The sequence below is a fragment of the Ostrinia furnacalis genome, unplaced genomic scaffold, assembly GCF_004193835.3.
Source record: "Ostrinia furnacalis isolate ACB-3 unplaced genomic scaffold, ASM419383v2 OfSCF0077, whole genome shotgun sequence".
NCBI classification, from domain to species: Eukaryota; Metazoa; Arthropoda; class Insecta; order Lepidoptera; family Crambidae; genus Ostrinia; species Ostrinia furnacalis.
Genome location: NW_021130316.1, coordinates 350,672 through 377,606, shown reverse-complemented (window position 1 = coordinate 377,606; position 26,935 = coordinate 350,672). Strand labels below are relative to the sequence as shown.

The 26,935-nt window shown below is 36.8% G+C and overlaps 1 protein-coding gene across 3 annotated transcripts in view; it reads right to left on the bottom strand.

Moving 5' to 3' along the window:
- Btl (fibroblast growth factor receptor) overlaps positions 1-26,935 on the bottom strand; it is a 115,029-nt gene that overhangs the window by 75,453 nt on the left and 12,641 nt on the right. For 2 of the 3 annotated variants that reach the window (XM_028302127.1, XM_028302144.1), the window contains exon 1: positions 7,866-8,066. The exons of the other annotated variant lie outside the window; for it this stretch is intronic. The gene's annotated coding sequence lies outside the window, so the exon portion shown is untranslated. Of the gene's footprint in view, positions 1-7,865; positions 8,067-26,935 lie in introns of those variants that run through there. 3 annotated transcript variants of the gene reach the window in all.

Here is a 26,935-nt window from a genome sequence, read left to right as displayed (position 1 = left end):
ATAAAGATCCTGATTACAAATATTTAGTAAAGAAGAATTAAGGAAGGAATGAATTGAAAATCATTACATTTTGTATTAATACTTCGCGTAGGTCAAAAATCTGAAAACTAGAGACTGCTTCTAACTGCAGTATTGCTAGTCCTTTTTGGAAGTTTCTTGGAGTTTGACAGATTTCTGACGTTTGTCAAAGTTAAAGTAAGATGGTGCAATCCAGCCTTAGTATCCGCAAATTCCACAGACTCATGGCCCCAGTAGCCTACCGCTGCGCAGGCGCATCCCGCCGATAAATAACCTTAACGCAGCGCATCGGCTGTCAATTGACGCCCATTCGTACGTAGATTGACCATAAGTCGCGCCTCCCAGCATAATCACACAAATAATCACTTATCAGCCTTCCATTTTCATATAATGAAGTCGTAAAAGCAATTCCAATCTTTTTACATTTCTGTGCTTTTGTTTTGTGCTGATTTATCGCTGTACTTTACTGTTATTTGATTTACTATGCAACTCAGGTGCTTCCAATGTATTTTCTTCAAAGATCCTCCAATATGCCAATGATCCGATTGGAAAATAGTTTTTCAGATTATTTTAAATTCGTTTTTGTAAATTGTTGACTCTAGCTTACTCAGTTGTAGTGTTTATAAAATCTCACAAGTTATACTACTGTTCTACTAATCTAGTAGGATTGATAAATAAAACATATTTTCTAGGTATGACCACTATGAAATAGATGCCTAAGATAATTTCATGCATCGGACATTAAACAAGATTTTGTTTTAAGTTTCATCCAAAGCGATTTCGCGCGTTTGCGCAATTACCGATAAAGATGTCCAGCAGTACGAATCAGATCCTAGCCAAATCTCCTCCGTAAGACAATGTCATAAACCCTGTCGGCGATCTTAATTGAAATTTATTGCGTCTCGAACGCTATTCGGAACTAAAATGACACTTGCTGCGCACGCGCACCCACGCGACTTTCAATCTTGCAGCTCACAATCTAAGGTTAAATTTAGAGCGGTGTTGTATGAGAGAAGCGTTCCGTTTTGTGGCATAGCAGTGTTATCTGGACAATCGAAGATAATGCACTCATGTGATTTGAGACAATGGGAGCGTTTTGTCCCATCGAGTTAGGTGTCGTTGGGGGCGATTTGGTTTAATGCGGCTTAACTAGCGATTGGGCCCGGGCTCACTTGACCTGTTTAGCCATCATTCATTTTCATGAGCACTGTTTGTTTAGAGTAAATCGGATTGGAATCGTTTAAGCCAATTTAGTATGCAATAATGCAATTAGGGATGCAGTATGTTACCAGCTTTGTAACCGTAATTTGGAATAAAGACGTGGTCTTAAGGTTATTTATGAAAATAGTGAAAATAAGTCACATGATCACGAGTACACAAATGGATTATAAGAACTCAGATCGAAAGCTATGAATTTGAAGCTTTTTGACACTAGGTTGTAACCGACCTATACCAGACAGCAATTGAGTAGATATCTAAGGTACTTAGAAGGCAATGCCACCCATAGAGTTTTAAAATCATTAGAACAAAAATGTGAAATCCCAGTGACTACGTCATATGCAATCGTGACGTACACGCCATTAAAGCCATTTGGACCCCTGATGGCTGCACCAGAGATATCACCTTTAGTGGTACCGACAATAGTCACTGCCTTTTACGTGTAATGGCTTCTTGAAAACCGTTAAGAGCTTAAATGAAGAGAATACTTAACAAAGAACGCTGGAGGAATCAAACACATCACTATTCGATTTAAAAGCATAACTGAAAAATACAAATAATAAAAAACCAAAAATCCCATGTAGCAATAGATTTTGTTTTCAAGATGTCATTTCGCAGAAAGTGGCGTTAAAAACTTGTGTTTATTTAAATACTAATTACTGTAATGATTTAAGTATTTAAGATAATGAGAGAAAAGGTAAAAGTTTCTAAGGAACTTAATGCTTTCTTGTTTTAACCTTATCTTTTCACAGTAAAAGAAGATAAGTACGATAAAACTGTCTTTGCACAATTCAATCACAATAACGATAAATCACTTTGTATCTAAAAATAACATGTACATACATGACAATCATGTGGCTTTCTAAAAACAACTCTAATTTCTTGTTTGCATTCCTAATGATAAACATATGTTAACGAACAAATTGCATTCCTAGCACATACGAGTAAACAAGACACGCGTTATCTCTTATAATTTATTAATGAACAATGACTCATCCAACAAAGCCAAGTGTAAATGTCAGTTGATAGTAACCACGTCTATCGTTTCCGCCTTATCATTGGCAACGTGGTAGGAAGTCTTGATGTATCGGCGGATATGGCACCCTGCTAACCTGCCAATACCTATCTATGATAACTCATCCGTACATATCATATAAAGTAACGGTCCTAGAGTGCTACCTTGAGGTACCCCCACTTTGTTGCGCGAAGGCGTCGCAAGATTTTTAATAGCAACATACTTGCAGCGAATCATAATTGATGTTACATGGAATGTCCGTTTATTAAGCAGTAAGTAATTAACATTTTGAATTATTGACACCTAGCTCGTGCCATGGGGAAGCCCAGAGGCGTAGAGAAAATATTAATTGGCTTGGCTTCCATACATTTATTGATTTGTTTGTCATAATTACATAAACTGTGTAGTTATAAAGTAACTTATTAAAATAGGTAATGTGTCCTTAAAGAACTTATTCAGAAATTAAATCAGAAGTATCTAATCTTAAAATGTCATCAAATTCAAATGATTACTAACAGCATTATAGAAGTGATTGCATCTAAACAAATTGGCATAGCATTGTGGTTTAAAATTTAGTATCATTGGCTCCAATGAATTACAAAAGCACAATGACACATTGCAACCAATAAAGTTTTATGAACAAGGAAGAGCATAACGCCATGTGTCTAAGTATGTCATAACATGAAATGGCCATATATTCTTATGCAAGCCACGGGGCCCAGGTATCGGCAGAATAAAAACTAATGCGACGGGCATCTTCGTACATACAAATTGTCCGATCACCGTTCATCAATTCAAGGAAATTCGTTGAACTTGTAAAATTTACATAGAACTAGACTTGTGTTAGGCAATAGTGTCCGAGAAAGATATACTTAAATGGGAATTATTGATAACTTTATAACTAATACTTATTAATGTTCAAGTCCAAAAGTAACTCTTCTAGACAAACTTCAGGTGTAACTTACATAGTTCCAAATGTTCCAATATAACGTACCTATGGCACAGTTAAGTTACTACGTCGCGTCGTATGATTGATTTTATCAAAGTGTAGTTAAACGTTGTTAAATTAATAACCTTTTAATACCAGGTTTAAAAATAAACTGACAATAACCTAAAACAAAAATAAAACGATATAAAAATAGCATTTTAAAAATCCTATCAAGGAATCACCAAATTCACGCAAACCATCCATAAAAAGGACACGTAATTACAAACTGTAATAAAGTCTACATTTGAGTAACTGGCAGCAAATGATTATTTTGTAGAATTAGTACAGCAAAGGGCGAAGGAACGTACTGGCCGCATAGAATGCCGACCAAAATAGATCGAAGGCGACAATGAAACAATGTAAAATGAAATAAAAAGTAATCGCGATCGAAATTCGAATCACGCGTTTGATGCTATTCTTTTTTGCGGAGAATTTGAAAAATGTTTTTAATTGCGATAGTTTTTTGTTTTTATTTTACTTGTAGTTGCTTATTTTTGTATAATTTATGTTACTGAGTGATGTTTCTCAGTCTACAGAGGAGAATTAAGTCATAAACTTATAGCCACAAATGCGGCATGGCTGGAAAAAATTGCGTTTATTGTCCAATAAAGCGCTGAAATAGACGGTTTATTGGGCGAAGCACAGCTAGATACCCGGGCCGGTGGTTTGGCAGGAGTTTTGCGGAAATAAGGAATAATAAATTCTAATAATAAATGATTCATCTTCTAGCACATCATTAAATCTATTGCAGAAGTAAATCGACATTACTGTAAAAGAAAGATGATTGTAAGCTGTCACTTCAATCAATATGTGTCAAATATTTCACTTTGTTGCGTCTGCATTTCAAACTTCTAGGTCGCACACCAACTCTTGAGATATGTTTTATTTCTATCTTTGTAACCACACCAAAGGATAATCCATGTTTTCGTGAGTCAAGATCCTCTTAGGGATGGGTTACGCCAATTGAATTAGGTTTACAACTCGGAACATTGGGTAATCTGTTTAATTGTGTCCACACTTTGAAGGCGAGCTTTTGATTTCATTGGGACTAATGAGATGCATCCTGGCGTGAGCGCTGTTATAATATTTCATTTGGTCATAACTTGCGAACACGGGGTTGTCCACTTTTAAACTGTGGGCTGTAAAAAGTTATCGATTCGCGTATCTACTTTTTCTAGGAAATAAATGCTAGAACACAAGTGATAATTCGAAATCACATCTAAAATGAATTTATTTTATAGCCACTGATGTCAGAGTTTTTCGGGGCCATAATAATAACTGAGGATGAGATGTGGATTTAACTGCAACTAGGTACTAACTCCTTATTTTTTATGACTTTTCTAATAATATATGTCATTTATACAAACATTTTTAACGTAAGCAATTAATTAATATTTAATTGAGTTATCGAATCTAATGAGAAAGGCATTAATCATTCTTTGATGTTACCTAAAGCCTGTAATTTTCACATTATTCCCAGACAGAACTCGAGATAAATAACACATTATTAATAACTATATCGATTGTGACGGAATGTTCACACGACTAAAAAATCTCGCTCAATATTCACACCTTTGCAAGACTAGCCTTCTGACGTGGCTCTACTCGTGGTGGTGAAAATGTTGGCAACTAGGTATTCGATTTTCAATTCGTTAATAAATGTTGGAAAAACCGTAGTAGCGAAATATAATTTCAATGTAAAAAACACCAAAAAAGTAATCATGCGTTTTATTCCACCTGAAGCACTATTTTTTTTTAATTCGTATTTAGCACTACGAAACTAAGTAAATTATTTCTATAAAAAAATATTGTGGAGCTTTCCTCTTTAAATTCAAATTATTTTATTGCATGTCACAATACATGGGTAAGCCACTTTATACCGCCGCGTGCGCATCGCCTTGCGATTAACAAAATCCAGAATCTTAGTCAGCCGCAACATTATTATCTTCTAGGTCGCCCCCAAACATTCGACTGCGAGCCTGCGACGGTAATCGCAACACCTCTACTCCATCTGGTATTTCACTAAATCATAAACATGGCTTATAATAACGCGTGCCACATATTAACAGAGGAAGCCGGGATATGTAAACTAACCCAAATAGTGAGGGGCAACGAACGACTAGTGTTGTCCCAGTAATCGGTTTTTTCTGTCATCGTCCGTCGACGGATCATTAATCATTAGTTTTGGTCTAAGTTTGGAGCGAAGATGAGGCTAATGCGGTGATGATTGGGAAATGTGTATTGTTCTTGTTCTCATCCTAGAATGTGCCTTGACAGTTACCTAGTTTGAGGGAAGTGACATTGACAGCTACAATTCAGTGCAAGGCTAATTAAAAACATCTTCATGAAGCAAACAAGCAAGCTCGGGCCCGATGCCGAGAATTCGCGAACTTGTAACTTCTATTTTAGGGCTGTCAATCTTTTATTGATTTGACTTCTTTTTGCAATGTTTCAGCGGCTATACACGTAAATGACTTAAATTATTACAATCAATCAAATACATAGTTGATTAGTTAGGATTACTTTTTATCCAAATCTACGCTAAGTCTACATAAAGTCTCGAGCAAAAGCTCTAGCTACCTATAAAGCTTTTGGAGAATAAAAATTGTTATGTTGAAAATGTCAAATCATATTATTTAATATGAAGTTTAAGCAAATCTCCAAGAGCAACAAGCAGCGTCCGTAATGAAGTCATCTGATGTGCATTAATGGCATAATTTAGTGTGGATTTAAGTAAAACCAAGCAAAGCCAGCTTCCCAATGGAGCCGTCTGCTCCGGTCGACCACCGGACCACGTGCGGCACACGGGGCCTGGCACACCCTTGGGAGCCGTGGAGTCGGCTTAAGCATGAAATTTTTTTGAAAAAAGAAATACAATAAAATAAAATGTGGGTTATTTTGATATAGATTCAAGATGTTTGAGAAAAACAAATACAAGGAGTATAGTAAACTAAGATTAAAACATATACACAAAATAAGGTAAACTAAAATATTGACAGAATATCGGCAAAATTCACAAGTTATGTTTACGTGGGGATTAATGAAAGTGAAATGATAAGTAAATATTTTCATTTCATTAATGAATCAATCATAAGGAATGTCGTCATTTAGTCTAGTCTAGTAAGTATTTAAAACACCGCTAGACGTTTTAATAAATTGGCTTTTAACTTTAATTTAATATAAGCCTAACAACCACTAGGTATAATTATGTGTCTAATGACGCCCGGCGGCCTTTGTAAACAAAACAATTAAGTGGTAAACAAACAATTTGTTAATTTATCGCTATATTCTAGTAAGCAGCTATTTTACCGGCATTTGATACCATTTAGATCAATCATATCAGTTTTTGTATATTAATGACCATTAATTGACACAATATACTTTGCTCTTTTCTTGGGTATGGACTGTCCCGGTGAATTTGCTCTTACTATTATTTAAGAAAATGCAGACTGACGTTAATTTACCTTTAATCATGTTATTGGCATTATTTCACTAACAAAAAATATTTTATACCTACATTTTTAATAAAATAATTTAAAGAACATGCTATTCCATCCCCGGCGCTGTCCGAAAAGCAACAAAAACATATTGTTTGCCACGTGTTGCGCGCGCGCCGAATGCTAAAGGGACCGGGTTCGAGTCCCGGCACAATGGACCCGGACTTCGAAACTGACTGAACGGACTAATTGCTTTATGAACAAAAGCTAATGTGGCTTTCTTGAAGACGCTCTTGCAAGATGACATTGATCATTCCATGTGTATGTATTTTGGTATATTATACACAAGGTCATGTTATGTGATTTGCCATTGCAAATAATATAGGTATCATTAATAATTGGTTTTGTTGTTAAAAAGACAGGCAGTTCCGACATGTTAAGAGGACTGCCGATTTTATAGTGTCAAACGGTCGCCAGCGCCACGCCAATATATTGGCGCCCAAAATATTAGTCCTATACATACATGATAGTCAACTGATTTTTAGCGGGACGTACATGTACAACACACCAGTATGGCCCCCAAATGTACAATATGCTAGTTCTTGCGATACATGGTGTCAGTCAATGGAGTTTTGGCGGGAGCTAAAGCGCGCGACACAAACTTGACTCGATAGAGAATCTAACTTGGAACCCTTGCGTTTACTCTGCAACTGCAATATCAAATCATTACAGATTGTACTATTGTCAATCAATTAACTACACAGTATAGATAAATAAATAAGATACAGCTATTACTTTACCTATCAGTATTTAGTTAAAACTAGTAAGTTAACATCAATACTGTTTATTAGTCAAACATAACTAATTAATAAATAATCGTTCCCCAAATTAAGATTTTAATGAGTACTTGCTGAGCCGCAAAAAATAACGGCATTGATAAATTATACAGCTAACGATAAACTTCGGAATTCCAGTTAATTTTAATGGGAAAATGTGACTAATCTGACACACGTTCTTATCATTCCTCCCGCGCGTTTTTTAACTCGCGCACATTTTTATAATTAATTCTAATCGCCGAAAACAATACCGAGAAACGTTAGTCACGTCCAATATGAAACTAATTACGTTTTCATAATATGCCGCCGTTCTAAATTTAATTATATCTTAAAATAAACACAAATCGGCTTACCAGATACACGGAATGTGCACAATTCACGTACTGGCATCCGCAAATACGTTCCCACAACAAGTAACTTGTCAAAACTGTTTTGTTCACAAAAATTCGATGCACAAGCACAAGTAAATAAAGTGGAACTAGGATTGTCCGAACACGAAAACGCGTTGCTATCGCGGTTTGGAACGAGCGCGGTGACGTCCGCACGCTGCGACGCTCGAGTAACGACTGAAGAAATTGAAACGGAGCTTTCAGCGAAGCTGCGCCCGCGCTACGACCGGCGCGCGGGCAATACAGCCGTCTCTTTCTCCGCCCTAGAAAGCGTTCGGCTTGTTGTGCTTCCGTCTCGCTCGCGCGCTATGTCGCGGTGGAAATGGGAAACGCAATGACGCGCGCGTTGCGTAACGCACGGTGCACTATGATTTATTCGGTCGCTTGATTAATGATTTCTTTGCTTTCCGTTTGGCTTTTATTTATGTTTTTCTTTGAGTTTGACGGAACGGATGCTTAGAAGTGTACGAAAATTTTTATTCGTAATTTATGCCCTGATATTTTTGATGATCATAAGTGCATATTTCATGCGCTACATGATTTTGGTTTATGATCAACTATTTTTTAAATCTCTCTGTCTTGATCGAATATATTAGAGTGCTTCGTCAAAATAGATCTGTTAGCCTTGGGTTACAAGTTCATTGCCAAATTCGAATTTTATGGAGATACCATTCGATAACATTTGACCTATTAACAACGTATTATACAAGGTTACCTTCACTGTAACGTAAAACTTACTCGAATGATATTTCACACACAACAAAATAAGGTACTAAACTTACGTTTCCTAGACTTGGCTGTGATTTTGTAGATGAGTCAGTTACGAAAAGGAGAAACGATTTTATTACAGACGAAGCTTACGGCTTTTCTCGGATCTCTCAAATGAAAAATCGAACGCGCTTTCCCAGAATTATATAAATAACTCTACCGAATAGAAAAACAATCTCTCCATAACAAAATAATGAGAAAGGCAGTAGTATATCATACCTATAGCACAGTTCTCCGCTGTGTCTTAGAGCCAAAGCACACGATGCGTTGCGGCGCCGTACCGCAAAGAATTCGCCGTTATCGCACGGCACGGCGCCGCACCGCTCGTGTGCCCGCTACAGATATTTCTATGTAAGACGACGCAACGACACCGCTCCGACATCGCACCGCGCCGCAACGCATCGTGTGCTGTGCCTCTTACTGCTTCGTGGAAGATCCTCGCTGTTCCGGCTTCCTCTTCCATGAAGCAGTTAATGGGCCGTATAATAACCAGGCCGGGAATATAGATGTAACCCGTTTTGTAACTTTACTGTTACAATTTCGTATGAATTCGTAAATGCGAATTCGTGACTTTAATGTTGTGTAATAATTTGATTAATTGTTCCTTCAATATAATTCGTTCACTAGGACAAATTAAATTAATAAGCAAGAAATAGTAATGAATTACAAGATAAAGACACAGCAAAGTATCGGGGATAATTAATTTTAAGTTTATGTATTGAGTCGGTAAAAATTTTTCGTCGTTGTCTGTACACAGACAATACGATTCCGTTGTTTCGACACTTAATTCACACACCTAAAAGTACGTAAACCGTAAATGGTATTTCATAATCATAACAAGTCATAGCGCAGGCGAGTGCGACGGCTGCTCTCCCATTCATAAGCGCGCTAACTTTAGCCGTAGTTAGCCGCTTTTAATAGATCCATTCACGAATCGATCCGATCGATCTACGCCGAGCTGAATGGCGATATTTATAAGAGCAACTTTGGTTTTATAGGCTTTGTGCCGTTAATGGCCTCTATTTGGGAATTGTGTAGTAAGTACACACTACTTTTATTGTATGCTCATTATTAATGATGAACCAAACTAATCCTAAATGCGAAAGTTAGGTTTTTCTGTTACATTTTTCGCCTCAACCACTGAACAATTTTAATTAAATAATTCCATAATATGTAGAGACAGAATGGTTGTATAGGCTACATTTTAGCGCAAAAAATAAAACTTGAAAAGGGTGGCAAAGTCTAAGAGTAGGCGCACACCGTTGATTTTTCGTCGGCCGATAGTTTAGTCGGGCAGTTGATCAGTATGAGCATGTATGGGAGTGCGCCGCTTACGCCTACGCCGATTCAATTTTCGATTCTTCATACAATTTAAAATCAGGCACAACTATCGGCCAACTAAAAATCAACGGTGTGCGCATACTCTAAGGCTGAGTTGCACCACCTAATGACGATAACCGGTGCTTTTTGTATGGAGTTTGACAGATTTTTGACGTTTGTCAAAGTTAAAGTAAGATGGTGCAACCCAGCCTAACCTTTTAAAAACGCATAACTGAAAACTATGCGGACGAAGCTGTATGCAAAAGCTTATATGAAGTTGAAAATGTAGAAAATTTAACTGGTTAAGATTGAAATGCGACATTTTGTACGTTTTTAAGTATTCCCAATCCCAAACCATCAATCAGTCACCAAGTCCAGTAGTCTCAATTTGTACGCCGTGATCTACGATGTTCCATCTTCCGGCGCGCGCGCACAGAAGAGATGTCGTTTACAAAAACCATGATATTTTCACTGAAGCACTGGTAATTACGTGTCACTTTGGAGATTGGGGGGAAAGGTCGTTTGTGAATGGAATTGTCAGTGATGTTGATTGAAAAAACTTTTGGAATTTGGGAAACGACCATTGAAGAAAGAAGAATGTAAAAGATAGAGGCATAACTAAGTTTTTCGAGGCGAGAGTGAATGAATAGGCACTTACAGGGCAGATATGTACCATCCTAGACCGCATCTCACATAACATCAGGTGCGATTGTGATCAAACCTGCCTAATTCTGCATAAAAACATGATTGGCATTAATTTGTAAGTTCCCAGGTCTATATTTTATTGGCATAAAGCGTTAAATAAAAATGTTTATCACACTCTTCCCGCCTCACTTGCAGCCTTGCGGTTTGCAGTACAGCGAGCGCATAAACACCGCCAATATCAACACGAGGCGCCGCGCCGTAACCTTTGCGCCTACGCACGCCGCGCGACACAGATGTAGAGCCAAAGACAAAATGGATATCGCAATTATTTTCTAGGTGCACTGAAAAATATGATTGGTTTATTTATTTATTAGGTCTACCAACATTGTTACATAACAACATGTACACATTACATTACATTGGTTACAGCTTACACAAAAAAGTAACTAGCGAACTAAGTGTTAACTATAACCAAACTTTAGCTTTCTACAAAATAGTTTGTTGAATTTACTCAACATTTCATAACCAAATGAGTAGTTAGTAATAACCTCCAGTTCGGCAGTCACTTTTTTGTGTAAGCAGTAACCAACAATTTTTTTCAGTGTGACAAATAAATTGTGGTCAGGGAAATAACACAGAAAATCTTCAGATGTCATATGGAGAATCCAGAAAATCATCATCAGGTCATAATTTAGTCTTTGCTGCAGGAGCAAGACCCTCTCTTATTTGCCAAAGGGAAATGGAGGATAAATCCTCAATGGGGTAACCAGAAGGACAACGTGGCAAGGGTTGGAGAAAAACCAAAGAAAGAGAATCCAAATCAAACGAAACTGTTTTGTGTTAATAAACATATCATAGCGGAAAAAATGTAGAGCCTTGCAAAATAAAATAATTACCCCCTTTCAAACTTTTTCGCTAAGCAATGAGAAAAAAGAGAAATAAAATAACAATTAAACAAACTGACTCAGTCATCATCACTTTTTATCGCTACCTTTTGTAAGCACAAGCGAAGAAGGAAAACATAGCGCCAACATTAAAATAAGGATATCCAGTACTTTATATCTTCATCACATGCGTATTGTTGTATTGTTCATCCATTACCTCATAATCTGCTGTCATCTTCTCTAAAATAAACCTTATACTTATCAGCATAAGGTTTATGGGTTTGCCACAGCGAACGCAAATAATAAGATATCTAAGAGAAATTATATTGGACACTCAGAGAAAAGAACAATATAACAGTTTGACGGCTACAAGGCAAACGAATTATGGGTGAATAAGTGTAGTAGATATTTTTCAACGTAACATTATGATGTACCAACAACAATACAACTTACACTGTCACAACAATGCACCCTTTCAAGAGCTAGAGTGCTTACTATTTTATTGGACAGGCTTGTCGCGGGTAATTTGGATCTCTCTCTCTCTCTCTCTCTCTCTCTCTCTAGATTATGAAAATTGAAGACAAAAGGTAAACAAAGATATTTCAAGTTTTTTTTGTACAATATAGGCATAGGCATTTAATCTATTCGTATATTTGTTATACACGATGTAGGTACCCCAAGTCAGTCAGGAAAATAACGATGTCTCGTTCCATATTTTCCAAGCGATCAGAGGTGAAATTGTGTAAAGCAATCGTAATTATTTGACAGTTCATAACGTACGATAAAATTCGTTAAACAAAGCGTTTGACAGAATAGTCGAATACGGTTGTTTAACGATCATAGCCGAGATTGCTTCTGACTAAGATACACATTATTAACTAATATTGGTATTTCTTATCCAATTTATATTACTACCCTTAGATCAAATCTAAACCGCTGACTCTTCCGTGCTGGTAAATTACCATGTGACCACCACCTTATCCTTGAAACTGTTCCTGAGATTTTTATCTCCCAGCCGGCAGAGCAATTTGCAATCTCGCATCAGTTCAAATATAATAATAGGCCGTATTGACACCGGGCTGCGCAGGAGTGCCGTTTAGCGGAGATTTACGACGCGGAATTGCTATCGAATAGTTGTGGGCTTGGCCAGAACTGGGCTTCTGGGAGAAGGCTACGATGCTTTTGTTTTAAAACACTTACTGGAATACCCTATAAACACTTTACCCATTTGGACAAGGTGGACTTGATCCCGGAAGTAAGCTATGATGTCTTCCGATCCATAATTAAATCAATCTGACAAAATTAAAATGTCTACGGAGTTTAGAGTTCATCTTTTTGGAATTGATTGATTTTTGTGTTAAGAGGGAACCTATTTCCCTCCCCAAGGCCTAATTTAAATACTTACCTATACTATACTACATCAAGCCTGATGAAGCTATCTTAGTCAACTGCTGAACATGTAACCTCTTTAACTTTTACCTATATCGTCGCCCCATCCCATAAATTTTAAATTACTGATTTTCTATAATACCCCATCATTTTCGGGTAGGCACAGCCAAGCCAAACATCCGGGTAAAGTAAGACCCTATCTCCTGACCTTTAACACTAAGTTACTTAATACAATTTGACTAATTTCATACAATATTATTCAGCATTCAGTAGTAACTTGTATGAATAAGTGACTTTCGTTCACTTTGTGATACAATTTATCGGCTGATCGTGTTACTGGTCCCTTACATTCAAACATTACGACAGTATCGGCCGCCCACGAACGTAACTTTGTCTGAAACTAGGAAAAGCGTTCAATTGGAAATCCATGCGCAGTGCCGGATTAACCCACAACCAAATTAAACAGTTTTTAGATCACCCAAGAAGGGCACCAAAAAAAATATGTTTCGGGAATTCAATTCTCGTGAGTCTCAAGTTGCATTATCATAAAAAAAGTGCTAAGATAACACCGTATTTTAAAGACCGAAAGAGTAGTAGTATCTACTTATCGGTTATTCGATTCACCATACGATCGATCGATTACACCATATTTTAAAGACCGATAAGTAGATAGGTACTACTACTCTTTCGGTCTTTAAAATATGGTGTAACCTTAGCATTTTTTTTTATGATAATGCAAGTTGAGACTCACTAGAATTTAGTAGGTACATCAAGTAGTCTTAATCCGGCACTGTCCATATGAAACCATTTAAGCTCCGAAACAAGATCGAAATGGCTTTCGACAGCTTTTACAGCTTCGCTGCCATGTTCCAATCGCAGTTCTATGCTTATTGTTGTGGAGATACGAACATGCTGTGTTGAAACTGAGTGCCTCTTGTATTGGTCCAAGTGGTTTGAGATTGAGGCACTCTTGGATCAAGGATTTAGTGATTTTCAATAGATATATTAGATTAAATATTAGATTTACAATGGATTTGCGTAAGCTCTCAGTTTGATTAGGATATTGACTAGAATCATCCAATTTTGAGAAAAGAAATACGAGGATGATTTCGCGATGATGAGAGAGCACTTTAATAATAAGGCAAGAGAGTAAAATTTAATAATAAGGCGTTTACTCTTAAGTCGCTCGAAATTATATCTTCCGTAGAACATGCGCTTTACATAATTTATGTTATAACTATGCTGTAGAACCTCATTGGAGTGCTCTTAAGGTACTTATGCATAATGAATTATTAGCCTTAATTCATGCCATTATCTCTCATTAAATTAACGACATAATTATTATATTAATATTTATTACTTCAAGGAAAGTAGCTACTCTAATACCAGCTTCTATTCAGAAACCATAAATGTCCCGAGTGAACCGATTTATCGATATTGCGCAGTTTGTGGCCGAGTCAGTATCGATACATCGCTCGGAACTATTATGACGTCGTCACTGTGATTAATGGGCTTGCAGATTGCTTACATAATAAACTAAGGCAAATATAGCCTCTTATCATTTATAAGGGCCATTTCACATCCTGAAATACATAGCTCAACCCTGCAATCGAAAACTGGCGACGAATACAAAAAATATTTTATTATAACAAATGCAAGTCCTATGTATAGTCTTTAAAACATTCAGTAACACTATACAAAAGCAGTTTTTACACCAAAGTTTTGGATCCTTGGAAAATTCACAATTAACCATGGATATTTATCTAGAGAAGGTTATGCTGAAAACCATAGCAAAAACTTAACTGAACCTAAGAAATCAAATTAATATTATTTTATCTATTGATAGTTACTCGTATCTAGTCCTCACTAACTTATATCATTCGTCTTAAAGCAACGATTAGAGAGATGAGTGGTAGGTAAGTCCTATCATCTATCTATCTATACCAAAACTATTTAGGTCTCTAACTTTCACAAAAACTTCAGCCTGTGTTTCACTAAGCTACACCGAGCAAGTAAGCTCTAATCCCGACAAGTTAAAAGGTGAAACCAGTAAATAGTGGGTCACAAATCTTCCCGGGATTAGTAAATTGCACGTTGACTGTATCGAAACGCTAACTAACACGCCCCTGTACAGTCGAACATAAAATTATGGGAAAAGTCAGTAATAAAAAATTACCTATGTTTTGAAAATTCCTATTTAAATATGGAACCAACAGGGATATTGTTTCTTATTTCAAAATTATTTTTGCTTTAGTTTATTGTATATATTTTCACAATTTCACAAAAACAAATTACTAGTTTCTCTTAGCACACTTATTCACTTACACACAAAATCACACTCACACTATCACACACACATTTTTGTTTTGTTTTTCTATTTAAATTATTTTTTAAATTAAAAGATAACATTTAAATTTAATCTAAACGCTAAATTTTAGTATTATGTTTTTTTTTTTTTTTGAGGAGGAGCCTGACTCTCGTTACACTGGTTAACCTTATACGAGAGCGGCACATATCTTGTAATTGTAAAGTGTTTATTTAATAAAAGTATTTTCATTTTCATTTTCAATTTCAGAAAATGTTGATGGAATGACAGAAAAAATCTTCAGAAACTTGTAAATTTTTGTGCTACAATAGATTATTTAGAGCAGTTAGTAGTAGCAATACTCATTATTATACTATGGTAGGAGGTAGCTGACCGGAATTAAATTAGACAGACGCCAAACGACTCTACATCGGGCAAGTTCTGTTTTCTATTAACATTAGCAAAACAAATAAGTATACTTTTTAAGAAAGGGCGTTAAAGCTTTTTAATTAGCATAAATTAATACACGCGGAGTGTACCAAAACACTAACCGTGTACAGTTAGCGGCAGAGGTCGCGGTAACGTATGCGTTTACGAAGTCGCGCGCGCGCATATCTTAACGCACCAGCTCTTACCCGCGATTTCCAATGCGCAGCTTGAAATTATTGAATGTTAATTGTTATTTGTAATGCCTTATGTTAATTTACGAGCTTCTCTTGAAAATTGATTATGCTTTTTTATAAACAATAGCAACGAAACAACATTAGTTACCTACCTATTTTTACATTTCATTCATTCGATCGTTCTTTTCAGCCAAATGACGTCCACTGCAGGACAAAGGTCTCCCCTAAGGATATCCACAACGACCTGTCCTGGGAAGTTATTTTTTAAATGTATTTTAATATCCAGTAATGAGCCCATTATTCTTCGTTCATCGATGATACTATGTAAATTTTGCTATTATGACATCTTAGGAGCAAAAGGCATGACTTTATAAACATTGCCAATACATGGCAACTTTAATTAATATTTTTGACCTCATCGACCTACACAGAATGGAGCCATTAAAAGTGTAATTGAATGCGCGGGCGCAGCAATCAGTCCATCGATTAATTATACATGGCGCGTGGTGCTTTCCCCGGCCTGGTTTGCACAATGCAACGTATTGAACGGACACCCACAATTTGAACCTACGCTTGTATATTATTAGTAAAAATGTAACATAATATTATTTCTATATGGATCCATTTATGGGAGAAATGTTGAACTATTTACAAATAGGTTATTAAAAATAAAGGAACAAAAATAAAATAGGATTTCATTAAGAGAAATCATGAAAATCTGTCGTATCTACTTTATATCATTATTTAAGATCATGTTATTTGATGCAATCTATCAATTTATGAAAAAAAAAATTACTGACGACGCCCCCAAAAACCATCTAACTTTTCCTACTCATAATTTCAGCAATTTACAGTGCACCTCCCGAGGATCTCCTGCTTTATTATACCTTCTTTTCTTTTCGTTCTTATATGGATAAACGAATTGATGAAACTTTACAGACTATAACTGAATTTCACGCCGGTGAAGCTGCTGGCAAAAGCTACTGATTTCACAAGGGGTTCAAAATTAAAATAAACCCAAAAAGGATTTATTAAATTGCGACCCAAGGTCATCAGCGCAGATCCGTTTGTCATCTGTCCCTCATTGACGAGTGGGAAGCGACTATCCCTAATTGTCCCCATTCTTCCCCTGGATTTGTTCGAACTCCGAACGCTCAGGTACCATAAATACGGCAGTGTCCGCCAAGCATGTGACTAATGACTTCCAGAGCGACCGTCAGTCTGTCGATGGGAGAATGGGATTGTATGGAGAGAGACTTCATAATCTTATTACGATATTGTCCTGTTTTGTATACCTAATAAAATAAATAAAATAAAAATAAATTCAATTCCATGAATATTCTAAAATGCGTCTCGTTGTAAACTTTGAACGAATTTAATTAATCATTTTAGCGCAGTAATTAAGAATACATACATATTATTTATGTGTAAATAATCACCGGAAGTTCTTTAATCTAATGCAACCCTAAGGCTTTCAAAGCACGAATGAATATGCATCTTGTATGCAAGCTCGCTTCACCCATGGAAGTGCAGGTCCATCATCAAAAAACATAACCCTCCTACTGGCGCAGTCGGGTAAAAACAAGTCCAAGCCTTTTGTCATTCACTACTGCTGCTTTCTTTACTGCAGTCTTTATATTTTAATTTTATTCTAAGTCTGACTCCACACTAATAAGCGTAGCAGGACATCATTAAGCATCGGACTTAGCTATTTCGACCGGATACCTAGTTAGCCGGAAAAAACTACTTCTAAATGCGGTCGCTGAAAAAACGCAGCGCACGCGCATCCGTCGCGGGGACGCCATGATCACGCGGGAAAATCACGGACAGACGAACGTTAACTGCTAAATATGTGTAAGAGTGTTCTTGTATTTAACATCATACAAATGGAAGATAGTTTAGGTAGTAGAAGGAAGACAAATCGAAAAACTAATTATTTAATATTACCCGCAAAGAAACAAAATCATTTTTCCTGTCGTTTGTGACACTTAACCGAATCTTTTGTTTTTACTTTGGATCAAACACTTCTTCAAAATCGCACTGGGTCCTGGCTACGTTCATTTCTTTTCTCCTTTTTCATCTAAAGAAAGTGTCCCGTTTGTCTCGTGGAACGCCAAAACCTGGCCACCGTGGTGCGCACGCGCCTATCCTCCAACAATTAATCGCTTCCGCGTCGCGGCGGATTCGAGATGTCATCTCTCGTGCGGAAGCCGCTTGTAAACATCCCGATCGTTCAGGATCAATGCCGGTTATGGGTCGTACGTACATACATTTAACTTATAGAGCGATATAGTTGAACCCTTGCGACAACTTGCGTGGTAATTTTGCGTAGGAACACGATTTTAGACCAAAAAAATTTATGTCTATCATCATTATCAGGTCATTTAGGCTGGGTTGCACCGTCTTACTTTAACTTTGACAAACGTCAAAAATCTGTCAAACTCCATAAAAAACACACCGGTTATCGTCATAGTTACTGTTAAAGTCAGCCTTAGTGTCCACTGCAGGAACTGATGACTCTACAATTTACCAGAAAAAAAATGAGGATTTGGTCTACACTCCCTTGCCAGACGGGTTGGAGAGGCATAATGTTCGCATATTTCTTCCTTGGTCGCCTCTTACGACATTCACAGGAAAAGCGAGTGTAATCCTATTCTATTCTTCTGTCGGAACCACATGGCTAGCTATATCAACCATCTTTGAAAATATTTTTGACATAAGTAGGTACTCATCATTTCATGTTAATTTTTTTTTTGTTGTGGGCTGTAAACTTTTTCTATACGTTATTACCGTAGAAAGTATCCGAAAAGTTTTATCTAACTTCAGCAAGTTCCTATTCATGCTTACCTTGAAAAGGTCAAGGATACAATGGAAAATTATTATCCACAAAAAGGTGTCAGACAACAAAGCCTCATAAAGCTCGTTTTTATTGAAAATTCCGGTTATAAAACTGTTCCGGTGTCCAAAAACAGAGAAACCATCCATTGCGATTTGGTATTCACTCGATACAGAGATGTGCATCGAGATATCGTTAATAGCATCCGAGTGGCGAATTCAAATCGAATGTTGATCGAATATTTACGAGTGACAAACGGCATCGGCGGATGTTGGCGGCGAGGATCGCTGCGTTTTGGAATTTGTTTATGGAAAAATGTAGGTTTTACTTTTAAAATACCTTTTTGAAAAGGTAAATGCAGGTAAAGCAATGCCGACATATCTCATGGTCAGGAATTGGCTCTTTGCCATAAAAAAATCTCACGTTTAACTTGATATTGTACATATTTAGTCACCAAATCAGGTTCTCATGTGAGTGAAATCATTAGGACATTATATTTATTGTTTCAAATACATAAAGATTGTTATTTTTATAAGTTTATTTTATTCAGGTGTTCAGGACTGGGAACTTTTATTATCTGATGCTATCAGTAGCTGATGATGAAATACTTCTAACTACGTTTATTATGGCTTAGCATTTCTCAGCCGTATCTTGAGAAGATGTGAGTAGGTAGGTACGTATTATGAATCAGACTTCATGAGACAACTCAAGTATTCTTATTCACAGAAAGACATAACCACGCTTGAATGGGCAGGTTATAAGACAAAAAATGGGATTAGTTTAGCCCAATGGGTCGTGAAGCAAAAGCAGGATGCGTCCTATAACTTCGCGAACGTGTGTTCTCTCCACTGGTTACCAATGGAGTTGGACGCAGTAGTTCCACTTACCACGCATAATATCACGAAAACTTTTACATGAAATTTATTAAAAAATATACAAAAAGCTCTCACTATGTCAAGAAAGAATCGGTACATAGAAGAAACTTGCCACTCGAGACACGTTGGACAATGGAGATGCCGACTACATGAATGAGTGAAAAGCCTACCTACGTAGGTAGTAAAGACCTACGAGTACACACATTGTAATCTAGAGAACTTTTAGATTATACCGCATGTAGGCATCTGCTTAAAATCGAACTAAGGAACGGGAACATTTTTATGAGGAGAATACTGGATGTATCTACATTGTAGCTCGCTCCCAGGACAAGGTTAAGACAATTGCATTCTATTAAGGCGATTACAAGCCAATTGATAACGACCAATGAGGCGCATCACCGCGTACCTAGCTACCGAAGGTACGGCTATGCGAAACTTCTAGGCATAGTATTCGCCAATGGTAAGTGTACATTTAGTTTTTATTGATCAAAATATTCTAAGATTCCACAATATTGAAACGCTATGAATGAAATAAGTTTTAAAAACAGATCTGTTGTAGGAGTAGACTGCGCATAATCAGTAGACACTATTCAGGACCATAAAAAACCTTTTTTTTTAACTCTTTCATAGACACCGTGATTGTTGGAGACGACAGATCCAAAAATAAGGAGAACAAAAAGAAAACATACGTAGCGTAAGTTTTAACTTGGAATTTGATGCGCAATTAGTAAAATGTTGCACAAAACGTCAAATTAGTGCTAGCTACCTAATGGTGCCACAACAAATAAAATAAATATATCCTTTAGCATTCCCATATGGATGCTTTATCCATATTTATAAAACTTTATTTCACACAATCTTGATCAAAGCGTAAGTTCCCAAGGTGTTCACAAAAACGCCGCCGAATTGCACACTTGTAATATAAATGATAAGCTCAAATGAGCTTTTTACCTTCTGATGGCAAACTGATGAGTTATGTATTTAATTATTTCTATATTTTCACGTAAATATAGCAACATTGGCCGCAAGTATTTCTGTTGACATGAGGAAGGGGAAACCAGGTCAGCTGCCGAAGTGGCGCAGGGTTGTCGTGTCGGCTTCTGGTGTCCAGATTACACAAACAGTGGTCTTAGGTTCGAATCCCGCAAAGATCTACCTTTGTATCATGTAGGTCTAACTACCAAAGAAAGCTCTACTTACAATAAAAACTAAATACAATAATACTATTATCTAATGCTACTGAGAACGCCGCTCTTGTAGCAGAGTTTTGGGCAGACACTGTGTAGATTTGTTGTCGACACGACAAGAAGAAGAATAAATACTCTACTTCTAAACTTACAACAACTTTAGTAACAAAGCCGCAAAGTACAGTAAACCGTATCAGTATTTATTTTTGTTACAAAACAGCGCCTTTACCATAACATTAGATGCCTCAATAACTTTAGCTGAGTGTGATATCGTCTGAACCAGGTCTTTTAAAGTTCTCCTATAAATTAAGCGAATCTGAATACAATGGCTGTTTCATTTTACATTAAGAATATTCAAAGATTGATAAGCTCATGTCGCCCAGCCCTGCAGTTTTGGTGTCATTTGCGAACGGGCACCGCCGCAAGTTTATTGCCCCAAGTGTCGAGCTAATGCTCCTGGACACTGAACAGCTTACTTAACCTATATTACTTACATTTTATGTTAAAATTATGTAACACACGTGATAATATTTTAACGTCGTTAATATCTGCACTCTGGCATGTAATACAGCAGAAAATACTCAGTATGTTATTATAATAAACTCTAGATATTACAAAGGTCATGTGATATACCACCAGTAAATTGTGACACTTTTTATAAATATAATGATCTCTTTACATTTTGTAGAGTTTAAGATACTTGCGGTTGTGTCCTCCATTTGCCTTTGGTCAATAATTGTATTTCTGGAGTGGAGACCAAATTGACCTGTTGACCGAGCTCCTTGAGTGGAAACTAACCAAATGACCTGTTGATGATGCTGATCCGCGTTAGAAGTCATTTATAAGATTTGTTTGTTTATCCAAGTGGTATTCTCGAATCTAAGTGCCTTTTTCCTGTTATTCGGATTTCGACACGCGTGCGGATCTGGCCCGCATGCGGACAGCCCGCATTTCATTATATCATAGGTGTTTCATGTTTTCCTATTACGCGAACGCAACCAGCAGCGCCGGCAGCGTTGGACGCAGGCCGCTACCAATCGATCAACATGGAAAGCATTGGGGGAGGCCTATGTTCAGCAGTGGACGTCCTATGGCTGAATGATGATGATTATGATGATGATGATGAACCAGCAGCGTGATTCGAGCACGCTACAAATTAGAGAGACCAGATCCGCAGTCGTGCCGAAATCCGCATCAAAGATCTTATTTACATTAGGACACCTACATAACTCACATTGATAACTCATCTCTAAGCCCGGTGGCACGCAAAATGTCACAAATGAGTTACATGCACTCGCTTAGTATGCGGCGGGGGTGCCTCCAATCAATCACTTTCGGTATGGCGCGACCTTGGCCGATGCATTGTATGGCAGTTGCAATGCTAGTACTCAGAAGGCAAGTCAAGCTTGACATTGTGACAGCTTATGTAGGTGTGAATAGATGCTACTTTGCGACAAAAGTGTAGAGGCTGATATGTCGGTGACTGTACATAGATCCTCAAACTACCAAATTGTCTCAAAGCTATCGTGAACACGCTGCTTGACGTAGAGAATCAAACCTATGGGCTAGCGAATCGCGCAATAGTCATGCTTTAGGATTGTGGGTTTGAATCTCACTGGAACCAAATGTTAGGCTCACAATCATTTATACAGTGACATAAAAAGATACATGTATGCCTAATAAATTCATTTAAATCTGGACTAAATTCCTTTTGTGCAATTTGAACACGATTAGAACGAAGTTCTAAATGTATCTAGAGTCATTATTATTGCGACGATAGTGTATAATAATGTCACAAAAGTTTGACAAACACTGTCATCGTACAACATATTAATAAAGTATGTTATTGCGAGTGTTTATTGGCACTACCAGACAGCTAGGCTCTACGTGACAACCCTGAGAACAAGCAAGGATCTCGGTCAAAATTACATTCAAAATTAAATTTACATTACTACCTACTAACCTACTAATTATAATATTACGAGTATTATGATGTTATAGCCTGACCAGGAACATAAAAACCCTCGCCATGTTGCGGAAAACTAATGGTACTAATTTCTTTTAATGGCAACAGTAACTGAAAACTTCATTGACATGTCACCTTGCATGTCAGTCTATTGCTGTCAAAGTGTAAACAAACTTTATTTTAAATAAGCGCAATTGGTTTTATGAATTAAATTGCTAAAATATTTTTATAGTCGTGAAAGAAAAGTGGTTCACAATGTGTTAAAGTATTTGTCGAAGAGAAATACTAAGGGTTCGGACAATATTTTCATTGAATAATGTTTCCGACAAAGGTTGTCAAATTGACTGACATGTTTATCGTATAGTACAGTCCACTATGAAAATTAGCTGTGGTTTGTTTCAACTACCAATTTTAAAAAAAATTTTAATTTTCTAAGTGTTGAATTTTATGGTATTGGGAAAGAAGTACCGAGTTTGAAGCGTTCATGAGCAGACATTGCAGTTGAATATTCAAGTTCTGAATTTGATTATTGATGAATAATAAAATAAATTCTTCTAGCTCGATTGATGGTTTCATTTAATTTATTTAAATCAGGTTACCTATAATAATATTTTTTCGTTAATTTATGAAAATATCAAATTAGCCCGTAATCCTGAATCCTGATACATAAAGTTAGCCTATTAATTTAACACAGGTACGACTGTACTCAGTGTTGCACTATCAAATGCAATTGACGCGCCTCTATGCCAGGGTTTTTATGTTCCTGGTCAGGCTATAGTATGCAAACTTGTTGTATGTATAGCTAATGTGATAACATCTGGAAAAACTGACAGCTTGAAATGAGTTTATTTTGCTTATCTACGGTACGCGTATAGAGCCCACAAAATTGACAAAATTGACCATGATTGGGGACAAATTATGGTTTTCTTTCTTAGCATAGGATTTATAGGAAATAGGTTAATATTTTTAGTAATAATTTAACATGTTAAACACATCATTAGTTTCATTTAACTTGGGACACTAAAACCTTCCAAATATTTATTTATATCGACCGGCCATAAAAAATCCGAACGGAAAGAGCTGCGCGTGAACATAATTTAGGACGTCTTTATTCGTTGTTTTAAATAGAAAATGCATATAAATACGCCATTTTGTCCGACACTAACGGCGTGGTGGGAAATGTGTATAAATATTATTTGTCAACCCGCAGGGCACATAAAAACTAATGGGACTTGTATCGTGGCGAAACCACCGCGCTATAAAACCGATGTGACGAAATTAACACGATCTACGGCATAGAATACCTACTACTACAAATATAGAGCAATTCACGAAAAAAAGCGATTTGCATAACTTTAATACAAGAAACAAAAATAAACTTGCCGTTCCAAATTTCAGATTGCATAAGATTGGGAATTCATTCAATGTATTAAATTATTTAATAAATTACCACAAACTGTTGTAGAACTACCCATTCATAAATTCAAAGCACATATTAAAAGTACCTTAATGAAAAAGGGCTACTATAAAGTCGATGATTATTTAAAAGATAAAAATGTTTGGGATGCGTAACTGCCTAGCTCGCATAAATATTTATAACTATGTATTTTGAAAACCTGTAAACCTTTGAAAAAGAGGCTGACAATAGTGTCTGAGTTTCTTGCGCTGCTTCTTCTCAGCACTGGCCCATTTATTCAAATCAAAATCAAAATCAAAATTATCTTTATTTGTTTAGACTAATTAAATTAGTTCTTGCAAATCGTCAAATGCTCTTAAGGAGCCTATACATGTCTCATTCTTTTTTTGCCCTACCAGCGCTTCGAGACAAACATTTGGCAAGTGCTGAGAAGAAGCGCCGCAACAAACTCAGTCACCACTGTCTGCCGGTTTAAAAATAAAAAAGTAGGAAGCTACATACATTCAGAAGCAAGTTACTTACCACGCGCTCCCGTTTATAGAAGGTGGCCTTTAAGACGCCCATCTAGCACGAGACCGCGTGGCAGTTTTGAATATATTTCTTTAGTGCCGTGCTAATTTCTAGGTTAATTGTTGCGTTTTGATACATATATTTTATGTCAGGTATATCTTTCCTTGACCAGTCCCCGAAGGCAGCGCCTGTTCACAGACATGACGTGTGAACCAGCCATCGCTTCACTCGACCATATTATAGGGAATGTAACGACCCGCCTCACACGCCACTACCCCAGAGACATTTATGTATTGTCCTGAAGCAGTGGTAGGGTTAATACTGGGACGTGTAAAAGTGCTTTTTTAAAGCCTACTTACAGAAATAAATGAGTTTTACTGAGTTTTACTGAGTTTTTTACTTCTTCCATGGGACCGTAGGCGAATATAGAGTGAAAAACTATAAAATCTTCGCCCAATTTCTTATTTAGGTAGGTACAGTGTATGAGTGTCAATTAGATACTGTATGTAATAAGATGCCTACATATTTTACTAACGTATTAAATGAATTATTGTATTGTAACGCTCGAAACTTAGCTCACTATTATTTACATAGACCAGACATTCAAGATATTATTCGTATCTAAACCTAAATCGTGTCATTTTTAGTGCATTTTTTGTTTTTGTTTTGTGTAGTGTATCTACCATAAAGTGTGTATCAAAGTACACAGAGTACAGTCACACACACTGTACACTGATACGCAAGCGCAGTGATTAGAGCACGGGTCCCGTATCCACTCCAGCGCATGTGGACCGGCGTAAGAGTTCTTAAGTTATAGTGATGGGCTGCTGAAGGTTTCTGTATTATGTCGATAAATACGCTAAAAACAGTTTATCAGGCACTATGTTTTTGTCTGAGACATAAGAATTTTATGATAGCTATAAAAAGACCGTTGAGGTTTGGCAGAGATAAATTACATATTTTAGCTCTAGAAAGAAAGAAGAAAGAAAAAATGTTTATTCAGTATCATCGACAATACACTTGCAATACTTAACATTATTTAATGAGAAGGTAATTACAATGATACTGAAAAGGTATCCACTCAGCATGGTGTCGTAGCATCTCAGTAGATAATGCCACGACGCTGGTCTTCCGTGGACACCCAAACAGGGAGAGCACTACTGAGCACAACATCTCTTGTATGTTACCAAGATTAGCTTGTACACGCTGAGATTAAATATGGTAACGAATTCTCCTCCACTACTAGGTACCAATTTTCAATCGATAGATCTCCAACTTTTTCATAAATGACAGTCTACATTTAGTAGGTCACATAAGCAAATATTTAATAATAATAATAAATAACTTTATTAACACACATTACAAAAAACAATACAACAGATTTTAAAAGAAAAAGACGAATGCATGTTAATAGGGCGCCCGCTCAGTTTAAGTTGGGACACCTTATAGGATGTCCCGACACTGATTTTCAGCGGGATTTAGCAGCGCGTATATTTTTTAAATAACTACCATTATCAACAAACATATCATCGTAATGCATTCTTCATTTGTAAATTCGTCAAAAATCGTCCTATAAATCAAATAACAAATCGATACCGACCACACCCCATCCCTCGCCTCCAATTCGGCCCCCTGTCCACGCGGGCATTAAAATCGTTGAATCGTTACCCAATTGACCGCCATTGTAGCTACCACCAACCGGTGTCACCTTGATTTGTTGTTTTCCAATCTGTGACCCGATTGCTTGGCGCGTCCTTTACAGCAATTTTCTTGTTAGGCGGTACTCTTTATCAATAAGAGGTCTTGTTGTTTGCGTTGTTTGTACCCTGAGCCGTGTTGTGATATAAAACATTACATGAAAAAAATTTGCTGATAGGTTTTCGTTCACTACTGATTCATTGCCTACCACAGCTTCCATACATGACTCTATCTCTGCCTACGCATTCGACTAACATTATTATTCGTATCTTCTAGATTTTAATGATACTGAAACTAGTAACAGAATCTCGAAAACTTTAGAAAAACAACATAACTAAACAATAAAAGATTTGTATTCCGTTTAGCAGTTAAAGTTAACGTACTGTTACCACTGCAATTAATAAGTTCGTAAAGAATGCCCGTGTTGTTCCAGTTTATTAGAGTCTAAAGAAGGTTAACCGGTGTAGAGAAACAAGTGATTTCGATAATAAGCAATTTAAGCATCACAGCGGAACAAGATAAGTAAATATTTATTAATTTTATTTATCTGGAAAAAAATTAAAAAGCGACTTACTCTACCATAATGGCAATAATCAAAAAATACTATTATT